The sequence below is a fragment of the Salvelinus namaycush genome, chromosome 17 (genome assembly GCF_016432855.1).
Source record: "Salvelinus namaycush isolate Seneca chromosome 17, SaNama_1.0, whole genome shotgun sequence".
In the NCBI taxonomy this organism is placed as follows: Eukaryota; Metazoa; Chordata; class Actinopteri; order Salmoniformes; family Salmonidae; genus Salvelinus; species Salvelinus namaycush.
The window spans coordinates 10,849,890-10,863,024 of record NC_052323.1 but is presented as its reverse complement, the minus strand read 5'-3'; the positions used below and the strand labels follow the sequence as shown (position 1 = coordinate 10,863,024).

General features: G+C 42.7%; 1 protein-coding gene across 9 annotated transcripts in view; it reads left to right on the top strand.

The window, feature by feature from the left end:
• Positions 1 to 13,135, top strand: part of LOC120062288 (catenin delta-1-like) — a 32,803-nt gene that overhangs the window by 3,160 nt on the left and 16,508 nt on the right. For 7 of the 9 annotated variants that reach the window (XM_039012136.1, XM_039012135.1, XM_039012134.1 and 4 more), the window contains exon 2: positions 731 to 809. The exons of the other annotated variants lie outside the window; for them this stretch is intronic. The gene's annotated coding sequence lies outside the window, so the exon portion shown is untranslated. The remainder of the gene's footprint in view (positions 1 to 730; positions 810 to 13,135) is intronic. 9 annotated transcript variants of the gene reach the window in all.

Here is a 13,135-nt window from a genome sequence, read left to right as displayed (position 1 = left end):
TGCTTGCTCCACAAAAACTCTTTCCGGACGTCAATCAACTTGTATACCTCTCGTGTTGATAGTCGACTTGTTTATGATTGGAGAAGACGACGTCCCAAAATGGAAGAATGTGAAAGCAGTATTTTCAGGAGAGCACCGAGGCCCCACTGATACGTTATTCAGAACATTTTTAAGGAAGATATTGATGTTTTTATTTCTGGATCAAAAAGGGGCTTAGGTGGTGGCGTGGCAGGGGGTGTGTCAATGAGCGCGGTCGGACGTTGGCGCAGCCTTCAAATTTGTGATTTTTTTCCACTGTTTGGACTTAGTCTCCCCGAAAAAAGAAAAGGGAAGAAAACAAAACAAGAACAACGTAGGCGGTTTGGGCTTAGGCGACCCCAAAAAACACTTGGGCGTGCCGCCTAAGGATTACAATGGCTGAAAAATCCCAGATATTTATGCAAACATATTTCAATTTAATTCACTTCATCAAAATATCATGATTTATAAAGAAAGCACCATTGTCATTCTCACCCAGTGTCCAGATTTTGTTACGTGACCGAACACCAGATTTTAATAGCTAGCTACGTGTGTTTTTCTTAGTACAGTTTTTTTTTGGCTTGTGCTTCCAGGGCAACTCATTCGTTTGACTAGCCACTCTGCAAGACTGAAATGTTTCACTTAGCCAGCTAATTACATGCTTCATTGACACTTTTGCTCATTAACTGGTAGCTTCTGTGTTTGTCTTTAGTACCTGAAGGGTGGTGACAAAGGTTATATTTCAAACGAGGGGACCAACAAGCATACAGTGCTGACCACACCTGACACAGGTAAGGGTATTGCTGGTTGAGTTGTCCCAAGTTTTCTCCCCGTGTGAAAGATTATAAGATAAGAACAAGTTCTCCCTCTACCATTTTTAGTTAGAGGTGTTGGCTATGACTTTTTTTTTGCAATAACCATTTAGACAGAGTGTGTATGTATGTATGTGTGTGTTTATATATGTATGTGGGGATTGGAAATGATGCAGAGAATTACATTGATGGAAGTCAATCTATCTGCAATGTTAAAGCTTTTTCCCTGTCAGCTAACCTGTTGGGTGGGTCCTGAGTGAACTTGTTTTGTTAGGGAAAAGGTTGGGTGGGGTTAAATGTCGACATGTGGCTTGAATAAGAAGGATTCAATCCGCTACTGGACTGTAAATATTGGCATTTGTATTTCATGTCTTGCCGAGGAAGCCAGTTAAGTCACTGTTTGTTGATTGTTCACGTGATGGGAGGTTGGCTGTAATTTGGGTATCTGTCGCCTGTGTGTGGGGTGCAGGTGTTCCTCGGCCTGTACAGTCAGTCAACAAGGGATCTCCTTGAGAGCTTCAGTGTGATGCAGTGCAGGTGAAACAGGTGCTGCCTCTAACCCTGTGATAAACAGGGCTTCTGTGTTTTTTGTGTGTGTGTGTGTGGAAGGTACCTGAGTGGCTGTGTGTACACTAACTAACTGTTTTAGTTGATGTGAAGGTACTGAGATTGTTGATCTGCTACATGCTGTGTTTGTCTGTCCAGATGAGGTGGGTAGTTGTTAAGCTGTGCCTCTGGCTAAGTTTGTGTATGTACACTGCTCAGTGTTTTTGGGAGGTTCCGTTTGTGTATGTACACTGCTCAGTGTTTTTGGGAGGTTCCGTTTGTGTATGTACACTGCTCAGTGTTTTTGGGAGGTTCCGTTTGTGTATGTACACTGCTCAGTGTTTTGGGAGGTTCCGTTTGTGTATGTACACTGCTCAGTGTTTTTGGGAGGTTCCGTTTGTGTATGTACACTGCTCAGTGTTTTTGGGAGGTTCCGTTTGTGTATGTACACTGCTCAGTGTTTTTGGGAGGTTCCGTTTGTGTATGTACACTGCTCAGTGTTTTTGGGAGGTTCCGTTTGTGTATGTACACTGCTCAGTGTTTTTGGGAGGTTCCGTTTGTGTATGTACACTGCTCAGTGTTTTTGGGAGGTTCCGTTTGTGTATGTACACTGCTCAGTGTTTTTGGGAGGTTCCGTTTGTGTATGTACACTGCTCAGTGTTTTTGGGAGGTTCCGTTTGTGTATGTACACTGCTCAGTGTTCTTGGGAGGTAAGTGGATTAGCAGTCTAATGCCCCGATCTCATTACCAGCCATGCTCAATTAAACCAACGCAAATGACCTTACCCTGACTTATTGGCAAACACAGGTGCAAATGACAGACGGGCACAGACATGTGTATTGTTTTCTTATAATGTCCCACCGCTCAATCACTCTTTGTTCCCGGTCACTTGCTGAAATAGTACAGTAGAGAAGACAGAGTTTCAAATGTCACATAGGGCTGTATTGTTTTAGCTGGTGTGTACAGCCCGGTGGAGGCTGATGAGGGGACGACGGCTCATAGTAATGGCTGGAATCAAACATCAAACACATGGAAACACTGCTGTCAGTGATTCCGCTCCAGCCATTACCACGAGCCCGTTCTCACCAATTATGGTGCCGCCAACCTCCTGTGGTACAGCGTGCTGATGCTTGAAAGCGAAGCTCTTTTCTCCAGACTAGGGTGAGTCACACTGACTGACTGCTGCAGAATCAGACAGGAAGATATGACTCGTGGTGTACGAGCGCACAGATATTCTGTGTCATTGACCCTAAAACTGCTTTCAAAACAAGTGGGAACTCTGAAATCTCATACTAAAGTGCGTTCAAAACAACTGGAAACTTGGGGGGGGACGAGCTCCGACTTGGGAAAAATCTGAAATTCTGGCTTCCTTCTAGAGCTCCGACCTGAAGATCACTGGCGTCATGATTTGACCTCGTATTTTTCTGAGTTCCCCGTTGTTTTGAACACGGCACAAAGCACTGCTTTAGTGTCTGCTGACCTGGAGATGACATCCCAACGCGGTTGGAGTAATGGTTGGCTGTTGCGGTCGCATTGTATTTTTCTTCATCTTATGGGTTTTTATAGATTTAGTTAACTTCCTCAACATGAGTGCGAGGCAGGTTAGGGGTTGAAGGTGGAAGCCTCAAAAGCATAAATGGAAGTGAAAGAACAGTGACAGAAAGAAGTGGCAGTGAGAGAGCAATGGAAAAACTATACCTCATAGAACAAAACAAAATGGGTTCTAGTGGTTTACTATACAGTGTGGTGCTGTAGCCTTGTCCTCACTCATCCCTAATGGAGTATCCATAACATCCTGTTTTTCAGGAAGGGAAAAGGGGGGGGGGGTCAGACATGTTTTCATTGTTCACCGAAACTCGCGGCTGACTTCCGATAGGCTTCAAGGCTAAAATATCTGGCTCCTTACTTGGAGGGTTGAATGCAGTGGTAGCCATGGTCTGTGTTTTAGTGGGGTCCCCCCCACCCAACCAAGGAATGTTAGGATTTAAGCTCATTTACTGCATTTATATACAATTTAAAAAAACTGTAAAATGCTAGTTGGAGAACAGCATAAACCGACATTATCACATTGGTTCCTGTAGCTTCAGTCACCTTAGTCGATCTACAAACGCATAGCCTATTGGATATACAATTAACCACTACACATTAACTCACATTAAAGGAGAACTGATTTGGCCTCCTTTATTTTGGCTTGCTCTTCAGGAAATGCTGGCGGCTGTGACCGAAGCCAAATGTGAGTTGGCTTGGGGGGGGTTTTGATGTGGGTGTTTTATGTCTGTGTCGTTGCCACCAAGACACACCCGTCTGTCAGAACCTTGCCTGCAGCTGTCTTGTCCCCCCCCCCCCCCCCCTCCCAGTGGTCATACCTTCCTGTGTGGTGTCCCGTATACAACCGGAGTTCTCTGATCATGGTGCAGAATACACAGGGTTTCTCCCCTCCGTTTTAACTGATACCAATTCAATCATTTAAAATACAATACAAGTAAAATTGTAATGCTGAGTGCCAGGTCTCTCTCTCCATTCAGAGACATCAGTATCAAGTCAGTCTGGACTTAATCACGTCATCTTGCAAGTCTCCATGAGCTGGCTCCATACATGTTTCTGTGAACACACCACAAACACTCAGTCATTGTTCTGTTACCAATGGCAGTTCGGCAATATCTGAACCATGAACAGGTACTTCATATCTGACATCCAAACAGGTACTATGTTTGAAGTTTAAACAGGTCAGATAAAACCTACCCAGTTATGGTCAAACGACTGAGGCTGCCGTCTGCCCACTTCTGGAGATGCTTTCGCCGGAGTTCGTCAGTGACACATGGAATGAAAAGGGTGTTGCGATTACTGGACATTTGTGCCGTACTGTATTATTAGTAATAGTCTCATTGTGGATGTGTTGAGTTCCAGGTCTCTCCTGAATCTGTGAACACTTAGTCACTGTTCTATTATCAATGCCAGGATAGGTGATATCTGACAAACCTATACTATGTTGAAGTTTGAACAAGTCAGACTTAGCCTTAGCAGGCAAGAGGTAAGGTCTTTGCCAGAGCCCCATTGATGGGCATAGCAGCATAGATCAGCTCCTGGCCCCTCATCAAATATACTGGTCGGTCACACGCACAGAGAGCACACTGCTTACATTATCAATGGCGGTAATGATTAGCCTGGTGCCACCAACCTGATCGCTGCGTTCAGCTTTCAATTTCACTTCAGAAATCCTCAAATGTGAAGTGAAATAATGACCGCTGGACATATGTATCGAAGAAGTAGAAAATAACCAACAAACAAATTGTTTCACAATTGGTTATCAAATGTATCGAAGTAATATTGTGGGTTACCTTCTGTATTTGTACAAATGATGACCTTGTGAACGCTGTTCCCGCTGTACAGGTTTCTGGCCGGATACATGTGGCTAACTGTTCCATTCATAGGAATTGAATATACCTTTTCACATTTAACTTAACACACATTACCTGGTGTAGTTGAAGCCGTCTGTAATCATTGCAGTTACTCGGGTCACTATTAGAGGCCTCGTGAAGGCATCAGTATTCTGAAGTCTTGCTGACGAGCTGTGGATAAAATGATTTTTGGAGGTCGCTAAACCATTGCGATCACATTGCTGGGCATGTTATGCTCCTTCTGGTAGGTCCCGGCATCCGTTCATAACAGGGGATCAGTCTGGCACCCAACTGTGCGGAATGCAGAAAAATAGGGTCAATGATGGTCATCATCCCTCAATTATAAACACAGCTCGAGCAATAGAGTAATGTCTTTTGGAAGCTAACTCTATCCTTTACAGATGTAGACAGACTGGCTCCAGATTGGATTTGATTCAGTTTGGTGCCCGTCGTTGCACTATGCAACCAGCTGTGACATGTTTTGCTATGGCCCTGGGTTGGTTTGAGTTTGTTGCTGCTAGTTAGTACACTGTTGTAGTCAGACATGAGTTAGCTAGTACCACCATAGCTGCATCCAATATTTATTTGTGCCCTAGACATGGGTCGCACTTCGAAGGCTAATGTGACTGTTTTGTCTAAATTACACTAAGTTAGTGGCATGGAAATATGTTGACATTGCCAAAGTAGGCAAATAATAAGTAGGAAACAATCTTGCTATATGTCGTCAAATTTACTTTAGAGATGGCAATATTGCCATTACTGTTTCTAGCAAAGTTAGTCAAACATAGGTAGCAATGCTAATGTTAGCTAGTTAAAATATGGAGGTCCCATAAATCGTAGTTAGCTGGCTAAAGTTATACTGTCACTAAAGTCAATCTGGCAACATCACAATCATGACAAAAGGTTTTCCTACAAATTATTTGCCCCCTTTTTGAAACGTTTCCAAGCCAAAGCCTACCTCAATACAACTCGGATAATGTCAGCTATGCTATTGATGATTATTATTATTAAAATACACGTAACCAGCGGTCTATGGTCTAGCTACCGGCATACTCTCCACCACTGGGGACCAACGAACTCCGACCACCTTTTCTGCATGATAGGGTCCGTTGTTTAGAAGGCATCTTGCTGGAAGCATGCATTGCGTGGTCAATCCGTATAGGGCCTTTCAGTCTCAAATGGCCGTAATCCTTTGAACGTGTTGGGGGAGACGAAACAATGGACCCCCATTTGAATGAAGGGAAGCGATGTGGGTGGGGGGGCGATTTGTATGTGGATCTTGGCAAAAGGAGGCTTGAGTTGTTGACATAATTGTAATCCAAACCAATCTTTTTTATTTACTCGTGACTCACTTAGTTTTAGACCAGACTGACTTGATGACCAAAACTATCCTATTTACACTCAATTTTGACACTATAATTGGCGTTTCTGACTCATCAATGCCACAGGCCGTTTTTATAGGGATTCGTTTTTTAGGGCCAGTTACTTTAACTCCGCACAGCGATTTTAAAAACTGTAATTTACTGTAAGGCCCAATGCAGCCTTTTTTGGGGGGTAAAATTGGTTAACAATTAAGTAGGCTTAACAATTAAGTAGGTTTGAGAATGATCTGTCAGACAGGATACAGTGAGTTATAATAATGATGATTTACTTTTGTAAAGTGCTTTTAATTTATACAGAATGATCTCAGTGCATAAAATAATAACCAAATAAAAAATGCACACAACTAGACAGGGTAACTGACAAAGAACCCAGCTGACGCAACACGGTAGGACACCAAGGAGCACACAGCTATCAGCATAAATCCTTCCTAAAGAGAGGTCTTTAGGCCTGTTTTTAAAGGAGCCCAGAGTCTGTGGTGCCTTCAGGTGGTCCGGGAGGGTATTTGAGGCAGAGGTCGGTCGAGCTAAAATACTATGTGTGTGTATATATAATTTTTTTACTTTCTTTTGCTTGAAAACCACAATTGTTTTTCTATGCCGTTAATTCCATTGGAACAAATTGTTTTACACTTTTTGTGTGAAACTTAATCTACTTTTTAAGTAAATACCTGCAGTCAACTTGTGCAATACGTTAGGAGGTAAAACAGATTGCGTTCTTAATATCACCTGTTACATTATGAAGCTTACTGTAGTTCCCCAGAACAGTTGAGCCAGTCACGTGTTTAAGTAAATAGCACAACTGGAGAAAGCGGGAGCAGGGGTAAGATTTTATTTTTTGGGGCTTCAATAGTGATCAGGAACGTGCAACTATAGTTTTCTTTCACATAAAATAGCTTTATTGGCATCAATGACAAGAGGTCCAACGCTGTTTGGCTGGCAGCTACACAAGTGAGTGTACAATGACAAAGCAAGGTATTTTTTGCGAAACGATGCAAGGCCATTTCTGTTTATCATAGAAAAAATGTAGGCGGCTACATTTCCTCATGTTTATTCTTGCATTTTACCGGAGAAAAGTAGGGGGGAGTAGCTACATCAGAGAGTTGTCTGCGGATAGAATGCCTTTTAGTAAAATTCTAATCCGAGTGGAGTAGTGAGACTGAAGCACAAAATGTCTGATGCCGAGCAGAAATTACAATAAGAAGCATTTTACATCTTTGTTTACAAAACGCAGCAAGATATTTCTTATGCGTTTTATCTTTTCCTGCGTGGATAAATGAAGAATTCTGCGTTAACGTGACAAGTTTAACTTGCTAGTTGTCTAAGTAAGTGGCTGAATTAATAAGGTGACGGGGCATCATATTGTTTTAGCTTCCTGACGTGTTTGAGAAGTCAAACCCCTTTGGATGAGTTATCTATACAGCTGCCACTGCCGTCTTGATTTCCTTGCATTCTTTTTCTCCTCTCTGTTCTCGGCCGTCAGCTCCATTTTCTCTGAGCATGGCAGGCCAGTTGTCCTAGCGACTCGAAACCGTGTGTGCACATGATGCTCCAGACCCAGTACTGTTCTTCCTTCAGACAAGCATGGTTCAAAACTTTGTTCATTTGCACAATGTCTTTAGTTCACATTCACTTGAAAATGTCCAAACTCACCAAAAATTGCATTCAGTATTTCCTGCCTATATACAGTACCAGTCAAAAGTTTGGATACACCTACTCATTCAAGGGTTTTTCTTTTATTTTTTTACCATTTTCTACATTGTAGAATAATAGGGAAGACATCAAAACTATGAAATAACACATGGAATCATGTGGTAACCAAAAAAGTGTTAAACAAATCTAAGTAGATTTGAGATTCTTCAAAGTAGTGACCTTTTGCCTTGATGACAGCTTGGCACACTCTTGGCATTCTCTTATCCAGCTTCATGAGGAATGCTTTTCCAATGGTCTTGAAGGAGTTCCCATATATGCTGAGCACTTGTTGGCTGCTTTTCCTTCATCACTCTGCGGTCCAACTCATCCCAAACCATCTCAATTGGGTTGAGGTCGGGTTATTGTGGAGGCCAGGTCATCTGATACAGCACTCCGTCACTCCTCCTTGGTCAAATAGCCCTTATACAGCCTGGAGGTGTGTTTTGGGTCATTGTCCTGTTGAAAAACAAATAATAGTCCCACAAAGTCCATTGCTTGTGTTTCTTGGCCCAGGCAAGTCTCTTCTTATTGGTGTCCTTTTAGTAGTGGTCTCTGCAGCAATTTGACCATGAAGGCCTAATTCACGCAGTCTCCTCTGAACAGTTGATGTCTGTTACTTGAACTGAAGCATTATTTGGACTGCTATCTGAGGTGCAGGTAACTCTAATGAACTTATCCTCTGCAGCAGAGGTAACTCTCCGTCTAACCTTTCCTGGGGCGGTCCTCATGAGAGCCAGTTTCATCATAGCACTTGATGGTTTATGCATCTGCACTTGAAGAAACGTTCAAAGTTCTTGAAGTGTTCCGGATTGACTGACCTTCATGTCCTTAAAGTAATGATGGACTGTCGTTTCTCTTTGCTTATTTGAGCTGTTCTTGCCATAATATGGACTTGTCACAATACAACTGATTGGCTCAAACACATTAAGAATGAAAGAAATTCCACAAATGAACTTTTAACAAAGCACACCTGTTAATTGAAATGCATTCCAGGTGACTACCTCATGAAGCTGATTGAGAGAATGCCAAGAGTGTGCAAAGCTGTTATCAAGGCAAAGGGTGGTGACAGCTTGAAGAATATAAAATATTTTTTGATTTGTTTAACACTTTTTTTGGTCACTACATAATTCCATATGTGTTATTTCATAGTTGTGATGTCTTCACTATTATTCTACAATGTAGAAAATAATAAAAAATAAAGAAAAAACCCTTGAATGAGTAGGTGTCTGAACTTATGACTGGTACTGTATGTGTAACTTTGAGCTGGATTGCCTGTCTTTGCAATTTGGTTTTCTTTGTTTGCCCTAGTTAGCATATTTAGCTAGCAGCCTCTATGGAAATTCACTATTAGTTGTGCTAATCTTGTTAGCATTCTGGTAATGGGTGATTTTTTGGGGGGGGGTTCTTTGGCGCACCTTTGTGTACTAAGCCGGTAAGATTGTAAATCCCGGGATGTGTGAAGAATGGAATAAAAATCTAGAGACCACCCAACCCTACTTTGCACCCAGATTGGGCACTGAGGGGGAGAGGGATGTTCTGTCTTGCAATGGTGATGTCTGATGGTGTGAAGTCTAGTTCCTGGATATTACGAAAGGTGTGCCGCAAGGTCGGTATTGGGACCTGTTCTCTTCTAATATTATATGAATACTATTGAACTATCTATTAAAATGTATAATATTCATCTGTATGCAGATACGGTTACGTATGCCATTACCCCAACTGTAGAGCAGGCATTGTTTGAGCTGCAATCTGACTTTGTTGCCTTTATAAAAAGATCTGGTTGGTTTGAAACTTGTAATTTAATGTGGGAAAGATTAAATATGATCTCTAATTCTCACAAAAAAAATTGGGATGGACAACATAGTCATTGAATGGTTCTCCCATCGATCGGGTTCCCGCCTATAAATACCAGGGCATTTGGATTGACAAGGATTTAATGTTTAAAAAACATACTGATGAGCTAGTTAAAAAGCTAAGATTTTAAAGATTTTAAAACTATTTTAGAAAGAGATCCTGCCTCTCCCAAAACAGCAGGAAACAAATTGTACAGTCAACTTTACTTCCAGTTTTTGACTATGGTGACACCATTTACCAGAATGCAGTAGCCACTACTCTTAAACCTTTGGATGCTGTCTACCTTGGCACCTTTTGCTTTATCACAGGTGACTGATTTAATACTCATCACTGCATCCTATATCAAAAGGTTGGCTGGTCATCATTAAAGTCCCGAGATCACTTCACTGTTGTTTGCAAAGCTCTACAACACATGCTTCCAATTTACTTAACTTCATTGTTGAAGTATAAAAACATGAGTTACCTAACCTGTTCAGTGTTGGTTAACTCTGAGGTTCCTCAGGTCTCCACCGAATTAGGTAAATCTGCTTTTACTTTTTAATTTACCTACCTGCTGGAACAATTTACTAAACTCCTTACAATTGGATGTTTTGGTGCTGCTCTGGCAATTGTTTAAGTGAGGACCTAGTAGCTGAGGAATCTAACAGCTTCTCTTGTGTTGTGCTGTATTTTCTTTTACTTTATATTGATTTGCTGTTTTGTTTCACATTTGTATTTGATTGTTGTATTACTGCAATCAGGGCACCCTTGTTCAAAATTAAAACCCACTAATTCATTTGTAGTTTTGCAGTCAGTATTGGCGCTAGTAAATGTATCTTAAATTAACTATGACATAGCCAATGACTGTATAGCACCACTTTTGGATTTCACCATGTCTCTTATACAAATGGTTTAGATCGTTTTGACGGACTCTAAGTGAGCTTCTCTGCTTCAACCATACGAAAGTGATTGCTGTCCTGTTTTATACAGGGTAAAGGTGATCATTTCATATCAAAATTACCATATATACTTATTGTTTTCAAGCAAAACTATTGTTGATGGTGAACCTTAAAAATAAAATGTAAGCCCCAATCAGCATGTAACCTACCTATAGCCAGACGAGAGTTGTCTCTGGCGGTAGTTAAACTCCAATTTTCGAACCTTTGAATGCTGAAGGTGACGCCCAGATGTGCCAGATCAGGAATAGGCCTACCTCTCGTTGGTCAGCGCGCAGAGCTGCGTGCAGTTTGACTAGGCTACTGATATAGCCTGGAGTTATTCTGCATGCAAACTGACTTGTAGATCAATGACTGGCAACTTGCCTGAAAACCCGACATCACGACCTTTTACAATACAATGTTCAATAAAGATATTTTAATGTACTTTACCAGTTGTCTGTGCGGTTGGTCCTTTTGGCGGTAGGAATGCGAGAATCTATCCACAGGAAAGGATAATTACAAACTTTTCAAAGCGCTGGTCGTGCTTTCAGCTTTCTAGCAGCTGAAGCATGTGCACAAGATACAAATGCATGCAGGAGACTCGTGCATACTTGCTGAGCTCGTGTTTACATGGTTCTCCACATGCTTCAGCCGATAGAAACCTGAACACATTACCAGCGCTTTGAAAAGTTGATGTAATTATCCTTTCTTGTGTCTATTGTTAGAGACGCACACATTTCATACCCTCAAGACATGCTAACCTCTCACCGTTACAATAACAGGGAAGGATACTGGTTGGGGACAGGGTTGTTATATGTGCGTCTAACTTTCTCAGACATCTTTCACGGTTGATGATTATCCGTAATGGTACATAATTGGTCTAGCCTAGGGCTGTGTTATGCATACTCGATGGACTGGTTACCTTCTGCTACTTTCCAAATGTTCTCTCCATGAGTCTTGGAGAGAACGTATAGGCCTAGGCCAGGGATTTTCAAACCCGGTCACGTACACACACTTAGCAGATGTTTATTGCGGGTGTAGCGACAGTGCAGTAGTATCTAACAATACACAAATCTAAAAGAATGGAATTAAGAAATATATAAATATTTGGACAAGCAATGTCGGCGTGACATTGACTAAATACAGTAGAATAGAATACAGTGTATATACATATGACATGAGTAACGCAGTATGTAAACATTTTATTATAATTGCCAGTGATTCCATGTCTATGTATATAGGGCAGCAGCCTCTAAGGTGCAGGGGTGAGTAGCCGGGTGGGAGCCGGCTAGTGATGGCTATTTGTCTGTCCTTGAAGTTGTTTTTCTGTGTCTCGGTCCCAGTGTTGATGCACCTGTACTGACCTCTCCTTCTGGATGATAGCGGGTTGAACAGGCTGTGGCTCAGGAGGTTGATGTCGATGATCTTTTTGGCCTTCCTGTGATATCAGGTGCTGTAGGTGTCCTGGAGGGCAGGCAGTGTGCCCCCGGTGATGCGTTGGGCAGACCGTACCACCCTCTGGAGAGCCCTGCAGTTGCAGGCGGTGCAGTTGCCGAACCAGGCAGTGATACAGCCCTACAGGATGCTCTGAATTGTGCATCTGTAAAAGTTTGTGAGGGTCTTAGCGGCCAAGCCAAATTTCTTCAGCCTCCTGAGGTTGAAGAGACGCTGTTGCGCATTCTTTACCGCACTGTTTGTGTGAACCATTTCCAGCTGATGCTTTTCACCTTCTCCACTGCGGTCCCCTCGATGTGGATTGGGGGCGTGCTCCCTCAGAGTGAGTGAGACACACCCCTCACCACCTCCCTGTAGGCTGTCTTGTCATTGTTGGTAATCAGGCCTACTACTGTTATCTGCAAACTTGATGATTGAGTTGGAGGCGTGTGTGGCCATGCAGTCATGGGAGTACAGGAGGGGGCTGAGCATGCACCCTTGTGGGGTCCCTGTGTTGAGGATCAGTGAAGTGGAAGTGTTTCCTACCTTCACCACCTGGGGGTGGCCCGTCTGGAAGTCCAGCACCCAGTTGCACAAGGCGAGGTTCATACCCATGCCCCCGAGCTTGGAAGGCACTATGGTGTTGAATGCTGAGCTATAGTCAATGACCAGAATTCTGACGTAGGTATTCCTTTTGATGAGTTGGATAGGGCAGTGCAATGGCGATTGCATTGTCTAGGGTGTAAGGTAGAGGTGTGTGATATGATCCTTAACTAGCCTCTCAAAGCACTTCATGATGACAGAAGTGAGTGCTAAGGGGCGATATTAATTTAGTTCAGTTACCTTTTGCTTTCTTGGGTACAGGAACAATGGTGGCCATCTTGAAGCAAGTGGGGACAACAGACTGGGATAGGGAGAGATTGAATTTCTGCGTAAACACTCCAGCCAGCTGTTCTGCACATGCTCTGAGGACGTGGCTAGGGATGCTGTCTGGGCCTGCAGCCTTGCGAGGGTTTTACTCACGTCGGCCATGGAGAATGAGGGCCCACAGTCCTTGGGAGTGGGCCGCGTCAGTGGCACTGTTA